Genomic DNA, 17901 nt, shown 5'->3' with positions numbered 1-17901 from the left:
TATTTTAATACTAATTAGAATTTTCTTTTTTTTGAAGTTATTCAAAAATTTTAAGTTAACACGAAAACTCAATAAAAATTATTTTAAAAATTAAAGTAAAGAGTACGAAGTAGTTAACACTATAGATGGCTGCTGTAGAACGACGTTATGGAAGCGAGCATAGAAAACAGATATTCCAAATTGAGTTGCAAAACCGCTACCAAAAAGCAAATGAGACATTGCAGGAGTTTGCTTCAGATATTGAAAGATTGGCTCATCTTGCAAATGCGGACGCACCCGTGGAATACACTGAAAGGGTAAAAATCCAGAGCTTCATAAATGGCATACGAGATGTGGAAACGAAGCGGGCTACATATGCGAATCCAAAACTAACATTTGCTGAAACGGTATCCCACGCACTGACTCAAGAAACAGCGTCACTTTTGAGTAAGCCCGCATACAAAGCTCATCGCGTGGAAGTGGAAAGGCCAGACTGCGTAGACACAATTTTGGAAGCATTAAAAGGAACGCAGCAGAAAAACGATGGTGCCGTCAAATGCTTTAAATGTGAGAAGCCAGGGCACATTGCACGTTATTGCAGTACCAATCCTAACAGTTCCAACAATGTGGGTGGTCGTAAACGCAGAGCAGAAGGAGATGAGCAAATCTCCAAGACCACTCAATCGTTAAACTAAAGCGAGTCCGCCGCAAGGGGCGACAGCTGCCTCCCTCAATTGAATTCCCCATAATCTCTATCTCGCAAATTGGAAGAAGGTCAAGCAATCTTTCTGTCGGAGGACATGTGGATGGAAAGGAACGGTTACTGACTGTAGATACGGGTGCATCCCATTCCATCATTCGATCAGATTAGTCAACAAAAAGATAAGACCGTTGCTTGGAGAAAGATTACGTACAGCCACGGGATAGGACACCCAGGTAATTGGAGAAGTAGAATGTGAAGTAGCAATTGGGAACGTCACGGTATTACACAATTTTATAGTGGCACGTATTGTTGATGAAATCATAATTGGAGTGGACTTCTTAATCAACCAAGGCATCAAAATCGACATGCAAAGCAAGACGATGCGCCAAAAGAACATGGATGTGCCACTTAATTTCGGCTACGAGAGAGGCTACAGCAGTAAACGAGTGCTGGTGGAAGAGAGTCAGCAAATACCACCAAAATCAGAAGCAGTCATCTGGGCAAAGGTTGATGGAGATTGTGGGACAAACAAATTGTGGGTTGTCGAAGCAGCAAATAAAGCAGCACTGAACATACTTGTAGGAAAAACCCTGGATATGACAAAACAAGATGGACCTATTCCGGTAAGAATACTCAATGAGTTCAAGTCACCATTCAATTTGACCAAAGGAGCTATTTTGGGAAGATGCCAAGAGGCCGAAGTAGTTATTAACTGTGAACAGCTCCAGGAACATGTTTCATCTAGTAATACTGATCTTTCAAATGACATCACGGCATGGACGCAGGGGCTAGAGGAAGCCTATCAGAGTAAGGTAAAACAACTGCTCCTAAAGTATGCGAACATATTTGACCAGGATGGTTCCAAACCAGGCCGCACCAATGTTGTGAAACATCAAATTGACACTGAAGATGCGAGGCCGATCCGTCAAGCACCACGTAGTGTTCCACTGGTGAAGCGGGAAGTTGTGAGTCAAATCATACAGGAAATTAGCAACAGCGGCGTCATCGAACCATCAGTCCATGGAGCTCACCGGTGGTACTTGTAAAGAAGAAGGGTGGAAAAATGAGGTTTTGCGTGGACTACCGGAAGTTGAATGACGTTACGAAAAAGGATAGCTACCCATTGCCAAGAATTGACGACACTCTGGACTCGCTCTCTGGTACGAAGTGGTTTTCCACAATGGACTTGAAAAGCGGCTACTGGCAAGTGGAGGTGAAGGAGGAAGACAAAGAGAAAACAGCCTTCAACGTCGGAGATGGTCTTTGGCAGTTTACAGTAATGCCCTTTGACTATGTAATGCACCAGCTACTTTCGAGAGACTCATGGATCAGGTATTGAAAGGACTACATTGGAAAACATGCTTGGTGTACCTGCACGACATCATCGTATTGGGCAAGAACTTTGATGAACATCTTAAAAACTTAGATGAAGTTTTCCAGAGAATAGTTGGCGCTGGTCTGAATTTAAGTCCCAAAAAGTGTGCGCTGTTTAAAAAGGAAGTAAATTATTTGGGTCACAAGGTAACGACAGAAGGTATCCGTACAGCGAATGAAACGATAGAGGCATTAAAGGACTGGCCAAGACCACAGAATCTGCATGAATTGAGAAGTTTCCTTGGGCTGTGCACATATTACCGCCGATTTGTACCAAATTTTGCCAGCGTAGTCCATAGTCTCCACGAGCTAACAAGACAAAATAAAGCTTTTGAATGGAAGAAGGAGCAAGAAGTAGCTTTCCAAACATTGAAAGAGCGTTTGTGCACTGCCCCAATGTTGGCATATCCGATCCCAGGAGCAACGTTTATTCTAGATACAGATGCGAGCGGATATGCTATAGGAGGCGTTTTATCACAACTGGTCGATGGACAGGAGTAGGTAGTTGCATATTACAGCCGTTCGATTGGAAAACCATAGAGGAACTACTGCGTTACGCGGAGAGAGCTGTTGGCATTGGTAGAGTGCATTAAACATTTTCACAAATACCTCTACGGCCAGCGATTCTGTGTCAGGACAGATCACGCAGCTTTAAAATGGCTTCTACAGTTTCGCAATCCGGAAGGACAATTGGCACGGTGGATCGAGCGACTACAAAGTTATGACTTTTCCATTGAGCATCGAAAAGGTAGTACCCATGGAAATGCCGATGCAATTTCATGAAGACCATATAGTTTGGAATGCAAGCACTGTTCAAAAGCCGAGGCTAAAGAAGACATTATAGATGTCCGGCTAATGACTATAACATGTACAGATGAATGGGACAAGGAACAGCTAAGAAAGTGTCAGCTAAGATACAGATCTGTCACATGTTATGCAAGGGCTCGAACGAAACGAAAGACCAAACAGAGAAGAGATGTCAGCAGAGAGTCCCATTGCGAAGTCATATTGGGTACAGTGGAACAGTTTAGAATTGATATCCGGTTGCCTTCATCGAGTATGGGAGAGTGAGGATGGTAAATGCAAGAAGAAACTGATAGTTGTTCCCAGAAAGAGGATTCCCGACGTGCTCAGCGAGCTGCATAATGGTCCAAGCGGAGGTCATCTTGGAATCAAGAAGACGCTCGAGAAGATTAAACAGAGATTCTATTGGGTTGGTTGCCGTCAGTCGGTCACTGAGTGGATTGCGAACTGCGAGGTTTGCAGTACAGCGAAAGGGCCCAGAACCCGAAGTCATGGCCAGATGAAGCAATATAACTGAGGTGCACCATTTGAAAGGATCGCTATGGATGTCGCCGGTCCATTTCCTATTAGCAACGGCGGAAACAAATATGTACTGGTAGTTATGGATTATTTCAGCAAATGGCCAGAGGTATACCCAATCCCAAATCAAGAAGCGGAAACGGTAGCAGAAGTGTTTATAAACAATTGGGTTGCAAGGTATGGTGTACCAATGGAGTTACATTCTGACCAAGGCAGGAATTTCGAATCAGTTGTGTTCCAGGAAATGTGTAAATCATTGGGCATTCGAAAAACACGGACAACTGCATTTCATCCTCAACCCGATGGTATGGTAGAACGATTCAATAGAACATGGGAGTAGCACTTAAGGAAAGTAGTAGACAAGTACCATAAAGAGTGGGAAACCCGCATACCATTATTCTTGATGGCTTACCGATCAGCAGTGCATGAGACAACGGGCCAAACCCCAGAAAAAGTAATTTTTGGCAATTACATTAGACTGCCAGCTGATTTGAAGTTTGGGATAGATGCCAATGCGGAGAGAAATGTCAAGAAATCCACTAGTGATTTGGAAGAAGAGCTAAGAGAAATACATGATCTGATAAGGCAACGAACAAAGATTATGAGTGACAAGATGAAAGCCAGATACGATAAAGCAATTAATTCGGAAGGTTTTCAGGAAGGAGATTTGGTGCTGTTATGCAACCCACAACGTAAAAAAGGTTTGTCCCCGAAATTGCAGTGTAATTGGGAAGGCCCATACAAAGTTGTGAAACGGATCAACGATGTAGTATACCGCCTACAAATCATAGGTAAAAAACCAAAATGTGTTACGAATATTAGCAAAACTAAGGGGTGCTGCTATCTCTAAGTCGATGCTAAACAGTGATATCATGCACATCCATAGATCAATCATTATGTATCTACATAAACGAAACAATAATTGCGACCACACATATGTACCATGTACGTATACGAGCAGAGGAGAATCAATGCGCAAACACATGCATATATCTGAGATACTCCTGAAAGTATGCAATGGGAAAAGCTATAAAATCGTGCAATTGTAGTTACAGCTGAGAAGTTTGAGAGCTGATAGACTTATAGATTCTGGAAGCGCCTAGAAGATGCTAACGTTGAAATCAGAGAGTATAAAAGGCAGCAAATGTAGAGGCGCTGGAATTCAGTTTGATTTGAGCTATCAAGCATTTTCGATTAAGACGCTATCTAGCGAGCCATAGCAGTATTATTTTGAATAGTAGTTTCATTTGAGCAATTAATCAGTTTGGTTGTTTAGCAAGCTAGTTGCAAGGTATAAGTGTTATTGTGAAGTACTTTAATAAAGGCCATTTTTCCATTATTCAATATTGGAGTTATTTATTCAACAGTTCAGTGATTCGAACTTAGCAGAAGAAGGGCAAATAAGAGGATTTGCTAGTCAATTCGTTACAATACTTTATCTAAGTCTAGTGTATCGAAAGCTTTTCTGCGAATAACAATGCACTTAGATTTGTCAGAATTTATTGATAAACCGTTCACAGATGCCCATGTACTTATTTGCGTCAGGTCAGAGTTAAGGTCGTAATACACATACTAACACGGTCAGTTGGACAGCACACATATAATTGAACATCATCAGCATAAATATGGACACTACAATGCCTTAAGGTATTAGGTAAGTCGTTAAAATACAACACAAATAGCAGAGGGCCCAAGACAGAGCCTTGCGGAACACCCCTGAGTACAGTTACAAAGTTAGACCTTTGTCCACCAGCGCACACGGCCTGAGATCTGCTAGCAAGGTAAGACCTGATCAAATCAATGGCATGACATGAGAAGCTAAACAAATTGTTTAGCTTGCGTCATAGAAGCTCATGATCGACTGAGTCAAATGCCTTAGAATGGTTGAGAAGAGTTAGGAAAGCTAAATTATTACCATCAACTTCCATCCGGACCAACGGTCACACCGGACTGACGGTCAGTAATGAGTTTGTTATCATGCTTACTTACTTACTTAATTGGCGCTTAACCGTCTAAACTGTTATGTTGTTATCATACACAAATTACATTATTTGCCTATGCAAAATACGCTCGACAACTTTAGAGAGAAAAGGTAAGATAGCAATGGGTTTGTACTCATTATTTTTCTTGAGTGCAGGAATAATCTTGGCAACAAGATGCACACGGGTCCGGCTCGTCTTATATATACTGATATAAAAATGAATGCAATTTTAAAAAATGCATTCGTTTCATATGATATATTCGTAAATGTATATACAAACAAAGATATAGAAATCGGTCGAACAGATGAAGCAGATATATCCATATTTTTTATAGAGATTCTATATATATATGAGAAGATTGTGGTGAGAGATGGAGAGAGAATGAAAGTGTAAGAGTTGTAGTAGGAGAGGGAATGGGAAGTTTAGTGGGAGCAGGAATGGTAGGTGAATTGGGATTGGAAATAGTGATGTGGGTATGAGTGAGGGTGGGAGTTGGAATAGGAGTTCGAGTGGGTGTAGGGGTAGGAGTTGGAGTGGGAATGGCAGTGGGAGGTAGGGAAATGGAATAAGGAAGTACAATCATAGTAAAAAAATGGAAGATTTAGTAGATGATAATGGGATAGATAGAGAAGAGTGGAATCATTTTTAAGTGTTGGTAAAGCAATTATTGGACAGAAAAAAGCCTGCTGAGTTTACTTTTTTCAGCAATAAATAATTTCTCTACCAGGGTATACAAAACAACTCTTAAAAACGTGTTCAAAAAACTTAAATTCGAAAATTCTAATTTTTTTCAGAAAAGTTTCGATATGTAGCTCCAAATAAAAAGTTTGAAATTTTCGTATTTCATATATATATTTTTTTTTTTGAATTTGGTTTGCGTACTACATTCATTTTCAAAATTTATAGACATTTTTTCTTAAAATATCGAAAATAAAAATAAACCGACGAAATTGTATAAAAGTTGCCATTGTAATCTTTTTTTGTTCGCCACTGTATCACTGCTGACCAGGAGGTTAGAAAACCTTTAGTAATTGCCGTAAGGGGTTTACCAATAACCGGCAAAGTACCAGCAGTATCTGCCCATGAAAGCAAACAAAATATTTTGTTGAAATTTGGTTTTTTTTTTTTTATTGCTCTCGATACTACTTGAAACTGATCTCGACACTTTGGAAGATTAAGATAATATTTTTTACACTTTATTATGCCAGCGGAACGGTATGCCAAGATTTTTTGTACGTTCTTGTTCCTGGCAAGTGGGCGACGCACAGTGGCATTTTTGCATGATTTAGACGGGAAAAATTAATAACACACTGAAAAATGAATATATTTCATTCAAACCAAGTGTATATGTTTGTATGCCTTACCCCCCTTCAGTGAGTGTAGGCGAAGGGGGTGGGGTTCTGGAGGTTGGACCGTCCACTCCAAATATTTTGAATTTACCCCAAACAAAAACATTCTTATAGCCTTATCTTGTTCTTTTATTCACAATTGAACATACCTATATTTAAAGTTTTTATCTTCTTCAAACCACGAAGCAAACTTTCCAAGAAAGTTAACTTTGGTGTAATTCACTTGAATCCATCTCATACAAAGTTTAATAAAAAAATTCGAACTTTACTGCAGCATTCATCATACAATCCCTCATCTCTATTCACTCCTCCCTAAAATAGGACACACGTAGTCTAAAACGGCTTTATCCTTTTGCTTTTGGCCACGTTCTGCAACCCACACCATTATCAAAAGGGGCGCACCTACGGGGATGAAGAATCATTTGAGTTATATGCAATAACAATGAATTATTGAAAAAATTATTCAAAAATTATTGTGGTACAGCGTGGTTCAAACGTTTGGCAGGCTTTTCTTTTCACGGTTTTATATATTTTCAGCACAAATAATATAAAAAGTGCTCAACCAAAAACTCTTGAACACTTGCAAAGTAATATAATTACGTGTAGATTTTAAATAACCAAAAAAAATTTTAGCTTTTATTTCACCACAAAGTTTTATCTAATTTTAAACCACGCGTTATTTCATTTCTGTAAATTTTACCCTTAGCGCGTCATCAACAACTCAAAGTTTGACAGCAGATTATTCAATGAAGAACAATAATTATAAGAAATGATAATTATCGTTATATACTGTGGACATTTTAAAAACAAACTGCATTCAAATTTCGAAAAAAAAAAACTTGAAAATTTTTACTTTTTCGCGTCTAAACCAAGCAAAATGCCACTGTGCGACGATATATATATCGTAAGTATAAACATCATAGTTATTTCAAGGAAATTGTGTTTACATACATATATTAGAAGTAAATAAATAACAATGCTATGCAAACATTTCTGAATTTTAAATAAATGTACACCTGTAAAAAAAATCTGCTTATCACGTAAATACAGGCAAGTTGAAAAGTTATTTTGATGTTAAAAATCTATAGGCGGAGGTGAAAACGATTTCTTGCGTGGCGACGCGTCCACTATAAAGATCCCTTGTATTTAAAGGATATAATCGCTTAAAACTTGATACTGGTAATTAACGAAGTGTTCTTCAATCAGCTGACTTATATTAAACCTTTTACTTTTTTAAATAAACACAAAACAAATAAATAAGTTGTTTTGTTAAATGCCTTACAGAAAATCATCCTACCTCATACAAGCTGTTTTTTTAAACGGTTTTATTTAGCTTCCCTTGACAGGCCAGCCGCAAGGCCGATGTGAACGAATTTTGTAATTAAAATTTAAGTAACTTCCCGATAAGCTACAAGCTTGAAACTTGGAATATAGTTCAGAACCCGATTACAATGCAATAATAGGAAAAAAAACTCCGATATGTGGCGCATGGATCGAAATATTTCAAAAAATCGTATTTGTAGACCGATTTGGTTCATATTTGGAACACATAATGCATACATGAATAGAAAGCGACTTATGAAGAAAAATCGCCGCTAGGTGACGCAAGGATCGAGATATTCAAAGCGACCTATGATGCCCGATTTGGCTCATATTTGGAACAAATATTACATACAGTCCGGTAGAAGTGACATCAAAATATTTTGTAGTTCGGGGAGGCACAAGCATAGGTGGCGCAGAGTCGAGTAAAGTCTTTGCAAGGATTATGTATTGAGAACTTAGATTGTAACAAATTATCAGGACAGAGTCATTGTAATAATGAGTCACTAAATGAACTAAATAGAATGAGAAATAATAGACAATTAAATAAAGACTAAAAACTTGAAAATAAAATAATTTTAAAAATTATTTTAGTTAAACCGTTTGATTGAAAACTATACTTACATGAAGTAATAATACTAAAAGCTAGAAAATAATTAGGTAGGTCCTAGGTACTAGTCATCACACTCCTCATCAATCTAGGGCGCTGATCAGACAATTAAATAAAGGCGTTTTTTGAGTATATCCTTCTCCAAGTGTATTTCATTTTAAGGACGGCACTGAAGTCAAAAAACTATTCCTGCTTCAACAATCTCATAGTGCCATCTGGTTGCGTCCTTCCCGTTGTGGGCATCTAAAACTGCCTGCCGAATGTTGTCTCCCACATAAAGCACATTTCTGTACGTTTGAACAGTTTCGCGGCATTACGTCTCTCCTGACCGCATTTCCTGCAAAGTTTTGACCTATCTATATTCTCTTTGCACTTCTGGGCTATATGTCCATAGCCCCCTATAAAAGTATCTCTCCTGTTTCACCTAATTCGACAAGATACCCATTCTACTTATTCTTTTCTATCGAGAAACCTGCTGTCAAATGCGGCTGGATAGAAGATATTACTGGTAGCGAACATAACTATACCCCCTTCCATCTTAATGACCCACCGTATGCAAACAAGATTGGACGCCTCTAAGGTTGATGCTATAGAGTTCTCCGCTATTGCACAGGCGAGCCACGACAGATAGTCAACAGTGACGAAGCGGCAAACACTGCGGTATAGGCGACCATGCGCTGCCCGAACTACGCATGCAACACCTCAATGCCACGAAAAGGGCCTTGGAGGTGTAAAAAACAAGTGAGCTCTAGAGCATGCGGAGGCTTGCAAAAGAGCAAGAAAGGCAAAGCAAACTTAATTGCTGGAAAAAACTTTGCAAAGAAGTTGAACGTGTTCCTTGGGGATAAGGAAACAAAATAGTAATGGGGAAATTCCACAAACAGAGCCAAACGATGGATGAGGACAAAATGTGAAATATAGTAGATGCTCTTTTCCCAACTCGAACAAACTAAGAAGTTGACCACGACGTGCAACCGCTCATCGAAGATGAGCTAAAAACGGCCCTACACAGAATAAAGCCCGGAAAATGCCAGGACCGGATGGGATACCAGCAGAAGCAATAAGACTGGCGGCTAAGAGCAGCCCTAATTTGCTGCTTTATATGTATAACAAAAACCTGGAAGTCGGGATCTTTCCAACAAGGTGGAAGACAGCGCATCTCGTGCTAATTCCAAAAGGCATGGGAGACCCGGGCTTCCCGTCTTCTTTTTGACCATTATGCATGCTCAGCACGGCCAAAAAAATGATGGAAAGCCTCCTTAAACAACTACTTATAGCGGCCATTGAAGACGGAGGAAGTTTGTTCCATCGGCAGCATCGGTTCCGGAAACCAGACCCATTTTGTTAATTTTCTTCTTTTAAATATAGTCCATGTCACGCCCATTTTCCAAAATTTTACCAAATTTCTTTTTTTATACACAGCGTGCTTTGCACACAGAGTATATTAACTTTGATCGGATAACGGTTGGTTGTACAGGTATAAAGGAATCGAGATAGATATAGACTTCCATATATCAAAATCATCAGGATCGAAAAAAAATTTGATTGAGCCATGTCCGTCCGTCCGTCCCTCCGTCCGTCCGTCTGCCCGTTAACACGATAACTTGAGTAAATTTTGAGGTATCTTTATGAAATTTGGTACGTAGGTTCCTGAGCACTCATCTCAGATCGCTATTTAAAATGAACAATATCGGACTATAACAACGCCCACTTTTTCGATATCAAAAATTTCGAAAAACCGAAAAAGTGCGATAATTCATTACTAAAGACGGATAAAGCGATGAAACTTAGTAGGTGAGTTGAACCGATGACGCTGAATAGAAAATTAGTAAAATTTTGGACAACGGGCGTGGCACCGCCCACTTTTAAAAGAAGGTAATTTAGAAATTTTGCAAGCTGTAATTTGGCAGTCGTTGAAGATATCATGATGAAATTTGGCAGGAACGTTACTCCTATTACTATATTTATGCTAAATAAAAATTAGCAAAATCGGAGAACGACCGCGCCCACTTAAAAAAAAATTTTTTTTAAAGTCAAATTTTAACAAAAAATTTAATATCTTTACAGTATATAAGTAAATTATGTCAACATTCAACTCCAGTAATGATATGGTGCAACAAAATGCAAAAATAAAAGAAAATTTCAAAATGGGCGTGGCTCCGGCCTTTTTCATTTAATTTGTCTAGGATACTTTTAATGCCATAAGTCGAACAAACATTTACCAATCCTTGTGAAATCTGGTAGGGGCTTAGATTCTGGGACAGTAACTTATTTCTGTGAAAAAGGGCGAAATCGGTTGAAGACACGCCCAGTTTTTATACACATTCGACCGTATGTCCTTCCGCTCGGCCGTTAACACGATAACTTGAGCAAAAATCGATATACCTTTACTAAACTCAGTTCACGTACTTATCTGAACTTACTTTGTATTGGTATAAAAAATGGCCGAAATCCGACTATGACCACGCCCACTTATTCGATTTCGAAAATTACCAAAAACGAAAAAAATGCCATAATTCTATATCAAATACGAAAAAAGGGATGAAACATGGTATTTGGATTGGTTTATTGACGCAAAATATAACTTTAGAAAAAACTTTGTAAAATGGGTGTGACACCTACCATATTAAGTAGAATGAAATGAATAAGTTCTGCAGGGCGAAATAAAAAACCCTTGAAATCTTGGCAGGAATACTGTTCGTGGTATTATATATATAAATAAATTAGCGGTATCCAACAGATGATGTTCTGGGTCACCCTGGTCCACATTTTGGTCGATATCTGGAAAACGCCTTCACATATACAACTACCACCACTCCCTTTTAAAAGCCTCATTAATACCTTTAATTTGATACACATATCTTACAAACACATTCTAGAGTCACCCCTGGTCCACCTTTATGGAGATATGTATATCGAAAAGGCGTCCACCTATAGAACTAAGGCCCACTCCCTTTTAAAAAGACTCATTAACACCTTTCATTTGATACCCATATCGTACAAACAAAGTCTAGAGTCACCCCTGGTCCACCTTTATGGTGATATCTCGAAAAGGCGACCACCTATATAACTACCACCACTCCCTTTTAAAAGCCTCAATAATGCCTTTAATTTGATACCGCTATCGTACAAACACAGTCTAGAGTCACCCCTGGTCCACCTTTATGGCGATATCTCGAAAAGGCGTCCACCTATAGAACTAAGCCCCACGCCCTTTTGAGATACTCATTAACACCTCTCGTTTGATACCCATATTGTACAAACGCATTCTAGAGTCACCCCTGGTCCACCTTTATGGCGATATTTCGAAAAGGCGTCCACCTATAGAACTAAGGCCCAGTCCCTTTTAAAATGCTCATTAACCCCTTTCATTTGATACCCATATCGTACAAACAAATTCTAAGGTCACCCCTGGTCCACCTTTATGGCGATATCTCGAAACGGCGTCCACCTATGGAACTAAGGATCACTCCCTTTTAAAATACTCATCAACACCTTTCATTTGATACCCATGTCGTACAAACAAATTCTAGAGTCATCCCTGGTCCACCTTTATGCCGATATCTCGAAAAGGCGTCCACCTATAGAACTAAGCCCCACCCCTTTTAAAATACTCATTAATACCTTTCGTTTGATACCTATATTGTACAAACGCATTCTAGAGTCACCCCTGGTCCACCTTTATGCCGAGATCTCGAAAAGGCGACCACCTATACAACTACCACCACCCCCTTTTAAAACCCTCATTAATACCTTTAATTTGATACCCATATCATAAGCACACATCCTAGAGTCACCGCTGGTCCACCTTTATGGCGATATCTCTAAAAGGCGTCCACCTATAGAACTAAGGCCCACTCCCTTTTTAAATACTCATTAGCGCCTTTCGTTTGATACCCATATCGTACAAACACATTCTAGAGTCACCCCTGGTCCACCTTTATGGCGATATCTCGAAAAGGCGTCCACCTATAGAACTAAGCCCCACGCCCTTTTAAAATACTCGTTAACACCTTTCGTTTGATACCCATATTGTACAAACGCGTTCTAGAGTCACCCTTGGTCCACCTTTATGCCGCGATCTCGAAAAGGCGACCACCTATACAACTACCACCACCCCCTTTTAAAACCCTCATTAATACCTTTAATTTGATACCCATATCATAAGCACACATCCTAGAGTCACCGCTGGTCCACCTTTATGGCGATATCTCGAAAAGGCGTCCACCTATAGAACTAAGGCCCACGCCCTTTTAAAATACTCATTAACACATACCGTTTGATAACCATATTGTACAAACGCATTCTAGAGTCACCCCTGGTCCACCTTTATGGCGATATCTCGAAAAGGCGACCACCTATACAACTACCACCACTCCCTTTTAAAACTCTCATTAATACCTTTAATTTGATACCCATATCGTAAGCACACATCCTAGAGTCACCGCTGGTCCACCTTTATGGCGATATCTCGAAATGGCGTCCACCTATAGAACTAAGCCCCACGCCCTTTTAAAATAATCGTTAACACCTTTCGTTTGATACCCATATTGTACAAACGCATTCTAGAGTCACCCCTGGTCCACCTTTATGCCGATATCTCGAAAAGGCGACCACCTATACAACTACCACCACTCCCTTTTAAAACTCTCAATACCTTTTATTTGATACCCATATCGTACAAAAACATTCTAGAGTCTCCCCTGGTCCACCTTAATGGCGATATCTCGAAAAGGCGTCCACCTATACAACTACCACCACTCCCTTTTAAAACACTCATTAATACCTTTAATTTGATACCCATATCGTAAGCACACATCCTAGAGTCACCACCTTTATGACTAAGCAATTTTCAATGTTTCGGGAGCAATAACTCGAAGAAAAATTAACGGATCGTAACAAAATTGGGTACACAGATTTTCCCTATAGGAGGAAATATTTCTAGAAAAAGTGGCCGAGATCGGTTAAAGACCACGGCAACATAGATATAAAATAAGTTTAAAAGGTTTAAAAGGGTCGTAGACTAGTGTAATAAGCTATAACTTAGCAAAAAAAGTTTTGAGTCAATGATATTTCACTTATCAAGTTTTATTGTCAGAGGAAATGGGAAGACATTTTTTTTAAACGGGTGGTGCCACGTGTTATGTAGAAAATTAATTTATCTGAAATGAAATGTACAATTGAAGCTCACGCTGAGTATATAATGTTCGGTTACACCCGAACTTAGCCGTCCTTACTTGTTTATTTTATAGACAACCAAGCTGGAAATATCCCACCTGAGTATATTCTATATATTACATGACGGGACTTTATGGCTAGTCGTTAATTCGTAGGCTTATCACTTATCACTTATTAAAAGTAGCGCATACAGAATCATCATAAGAATATTTAAACGATTTTACCATGGTAACAGTTGGCCTAAGTATGCAAACTTATGACATTGCAAATAAAAACCGAATTGGAGGGAAGTTTTTGATTAGATATAAATATCTTTTAGGATTAGGTATAAACATAAAAACAAGAATTTAACCCTTTGGTGAATTCCCATTGAAAATCGTGACCTGGTAACCCATGATGGCAAAACTCTCTGCCTTCTTAGCCGAAGGGAGCAATGAGGCACCCATGAACGAAGCGGCGATATTCAAGTAAAGGCCTCCAACTGATTGCACCTTTTGAATGCGGCTTCAGATCTGGTAAATCTTTCACGTGTCAGATTTTCCCTATGCCAGAAATTGAAAAAAGTGAAAAGAAATGGCAAACATCACCACGTCGTCGATTTTAAAGCCACTTTCGATAATGCGAAAATTACTTGCCTATGTGCCGCTTATCCTGAACTTTTTTATCATAAGGCTGTGCAAAATGACGTTAAGCAATGCCACAAACCAAGTTGGAATTGGGAAGCATCCCTCCGAGCCGTTCAAAACTAAACGAGAAGAATATTAGAAATGAAGCGGGGAATTACTCTTGGCAGCAATTTCTGTTTCAAATAAAGTGGGCGGTTCAGAAATAAAGCCATGTCTCCGCAAATGAAAATATGTCTCAAAAATACGGTACGGTACGGCGGTTATGGGATACGAGAGAAAAGCTCTACGGAAGATGTATGGACATTTGCACGTTTGCGACGGTGAGTAAGCTGTAGGAGCCTTTTGAAGACATAGTCCGCCGAATTGAGACACAGCGGCTATGCAACGTTATCATTTAAAGTTAATGAAAGGAGAAGAATTCTCCCTTAGCTCTTAAGCCTTAAGAGCCACAATGACCTTCGTTGTAACCAGAACTCTGAACATAATCATGGCCGGCACCATGATTCAGTTACTAGGGTTTGTTCTCCAGTTATTATTATTGTTATTATTAATAAGTCTGGAAACACTGCGACCTTTGTGCAGATCTATTGTGCAAGACCTTTCAGCCTAAGTTTGTATCTGGAGGCTTTTGATGTATCGAAGTACTTCTTCAGGATTTTTACTCCATATGACATAGGGATTAAGAGTCCCACCACCTAGATGGGCTAGTCTCTGCCTAGCTAGAGCGACGCATTCGCAGAGAATGTGAAACGGCGTTTCATCATCCAGCTCACAGAAACGACAAATTTGGGTATCCGATAGATTTAATTAATTTGGGTGGTGGGGAGGGAGGGATGGCCTGAAAGTTTAATGTGGCCGTAGAAATCGTTCCCGAGATGGTCGGGCTACCACCTAAATGGAGCTGTGTTACCGGAGCGTACCGGATCTGTATCCGGCAAAGGACCATCACATCGACAACACTCCCCAAAGCCTTCGGGGAGCAACCTTATCGCTACAACAACAACCATATAATGCTGATGTAGCACCCTGCTTTGCTAGGTAATCTGCATGTTCATTACCTTCATGTCCCTGATGTCCGGGAACCCATCCTAACAAAACCTTGTTTTTGGCTCCCAGGGCATTAAAGATTTCAGTACATTCATACACTAGCTTAGATGTAACCATTGTACAGGTTTACAAGTATGATATGTATGAGAGGGAAACAATTTCTTTCCCTTTCTAACACACGGCAGTTTGACACTTCGGTCAGTGTCAAACTAGCGTGGAACCCAGTGGAACCTGCGTGGAACATGAGTTTTGACACTGAACGAAGTGTCAAAATTACCGGGGTTGCTTCGTCGAAAGCGACACAGGGAAGCAAAAAAGGGATCGGAATATCAGATATGGTTGCTGTGATGGTAAATTTTTTTGAACGAATTTAGTAGGAAATTTTAAGTGCACCCATATGGGTCCTTCAGAAAATTATAAAAAAGTCTTCAATTGGGTATCTGAGGACGCGTAGTTATTCCAGTATTAAGAATACAAACACGGGAGTTAAGTTTTTCTACCCGTTCAAAAGTTATCCGCGAAAAACAGTTTGAAACCGAGGTCGACTGCAATAACCCGTCCAAAAAAGCGGAAAGAAAAATGAAAATACGCGTTTTGTCCTGTTATCAATAGTCCAAAGGCGGAAAAGTATTCGAATTATTCGAAGCGAGGCAAAAACGCGTCTATTAATACCTCCCCCGATGGTTTTGGTCGTGTTTTAGCAATCTTCCCCGGTAATAAAGTATCACAATTTGTTAATTAAAATTGTCCAAAATATATGGATATTAAAGAATGATGTAATTAAGTGCTCGTTTGAAAGTAAATAAGTATATTTCTTTGTAATATAACAATAAAAATTTTAAGCAGTTTTCGATAGCAGCTACTAAATTTTTTTTGGTCCTAAGAAGTACAACAGTGCCAAATAGCATCCACAAAAAAAACGAACAAGAACAAGCATTTTATCAGGTGAGCGTGGCTGTGTATGTGCGTCCTTCTACATATCCTACTTGTAGACCTGTACTATGGATGTAACTGTGTAGGATTGGAAGGCACGCAGGGCCATAGTACAGGTCTACAAGTATGATATGTATGAGAAGGAAACAATTTCTTTCTCTTTCTAACACACTGCAGTTTGACACTTCGGTCAGTATTGTGGAACTCAGTGGAACCTGCGTGGAACATGCGTTTGACACTGAACGAAGTGTCAAAATTACCGGTGTTGCTGTCGTGGAAAGCGACGCAGGGAAACAAAAAAGGAGCGGAATTTCAGATATGGGTTGCTGTGACGGTAAATTTTTTTGAACGAATTTAGTTTGAAAATGTAGTGCACCTATATGTGTCCTACAGAAAATTACACAAAAGTCTTGAATTGGGATATCTGAGGACGCGTAGTTATTCCAGAATTAAGAATACAATCACGGGTGCTAAGTTTTTCTACTCGTTCAAAAGTTCTCCGCGAAAAACAGTTTGAAACCAAGGTCGACTGCAACAACCCGTCCAAAAATGTGGAAAGAGAAATGAAAAGACGCGTTTTGTCCTATTATCAATAGTCCAAAGGCGAAAAAGTATTCGAATTATTGGAAGCGAGGCAAAAACGCGTCTATTAGTACCTCGCCCGACGGTTTTGGTCGTGATTTAGCAATCGACCCCGGTAATATAGTATCACAATTTGTTTATTAAAATTGTCCAAAACATATGGATTTTAAAGAGAGATGTAATTAAGTGCTCGTTTGAAAGTAAATAAGAATATTTTTTTGTAATTCTACAATAAAAATTTTAAGCAGTTCGCAGCTACTACACTTTTCTTGGACCTAAGAAGTACACAGTGCCAAATAGCCAATAGCAAAAAAAACGAACAAGAACAAGTATTTTATCAGGTGAGCGTGGCTGTGTATGTGCGTGCTGCTACATATCCTACTTGTAGACCTGTATTATGCGCAGGGCTGCCAATGTTCTCCAATGATGACCTTTGACACTCCCAAATTTAAAAATCTGGACGGGTTGCTTTTACGAAGTAAGGAAAATGGGGAATAATTCAACCCCCTTCAGGGAAAATTGTAGTAGAAAAGTACCTGTAGTAAGTAGTATATTAGTAGTGATAATAAATTTGTAAACGCCAACAGGTTTTGGGAAAATAATTCATTTTCTACTAAATATTTCATTTGACAGAGTTACCTTGGTTTGGTTATTCTTTCAGAATTTGTTTGAAAAATTCAAAAACTCCCTATCTGAGGAAAAGTTGAATGCATTTTGACATAAGATGGAGTTAATGAAAAGCATTCTGAGATAAGGCGTTCTTCAAACTAATTGTGATATAGAATGTTTTTGTGAAAAATCCTGAAATGCGAAATTTTTTAAAAGTATTTTGAGGTAGGACGATTTCGAACTAGCAGCCGACATGGGGTGATACTCTAGTCAGCAGCCGCATTGA

Source organism: Eurosta solidaginis, chromosome 4 (assembly GCF_040869045.1).
Source record: "Eurosta solidaginis isolate ZX-2024a chromosome 4, ASM4086904v1, whole genome shotgun sequence".
Lineage (NCBI taxonomy): Eukaryota > Metazoa > Arthropoda > Insecta > Diptera > Tephritidae > Eurosta > Eurosta solidaginis.
The sequence above is the reverse complement of the archived record's forward strand: the minus strand, read 5'-3'. Positions refer to the sequence as shown.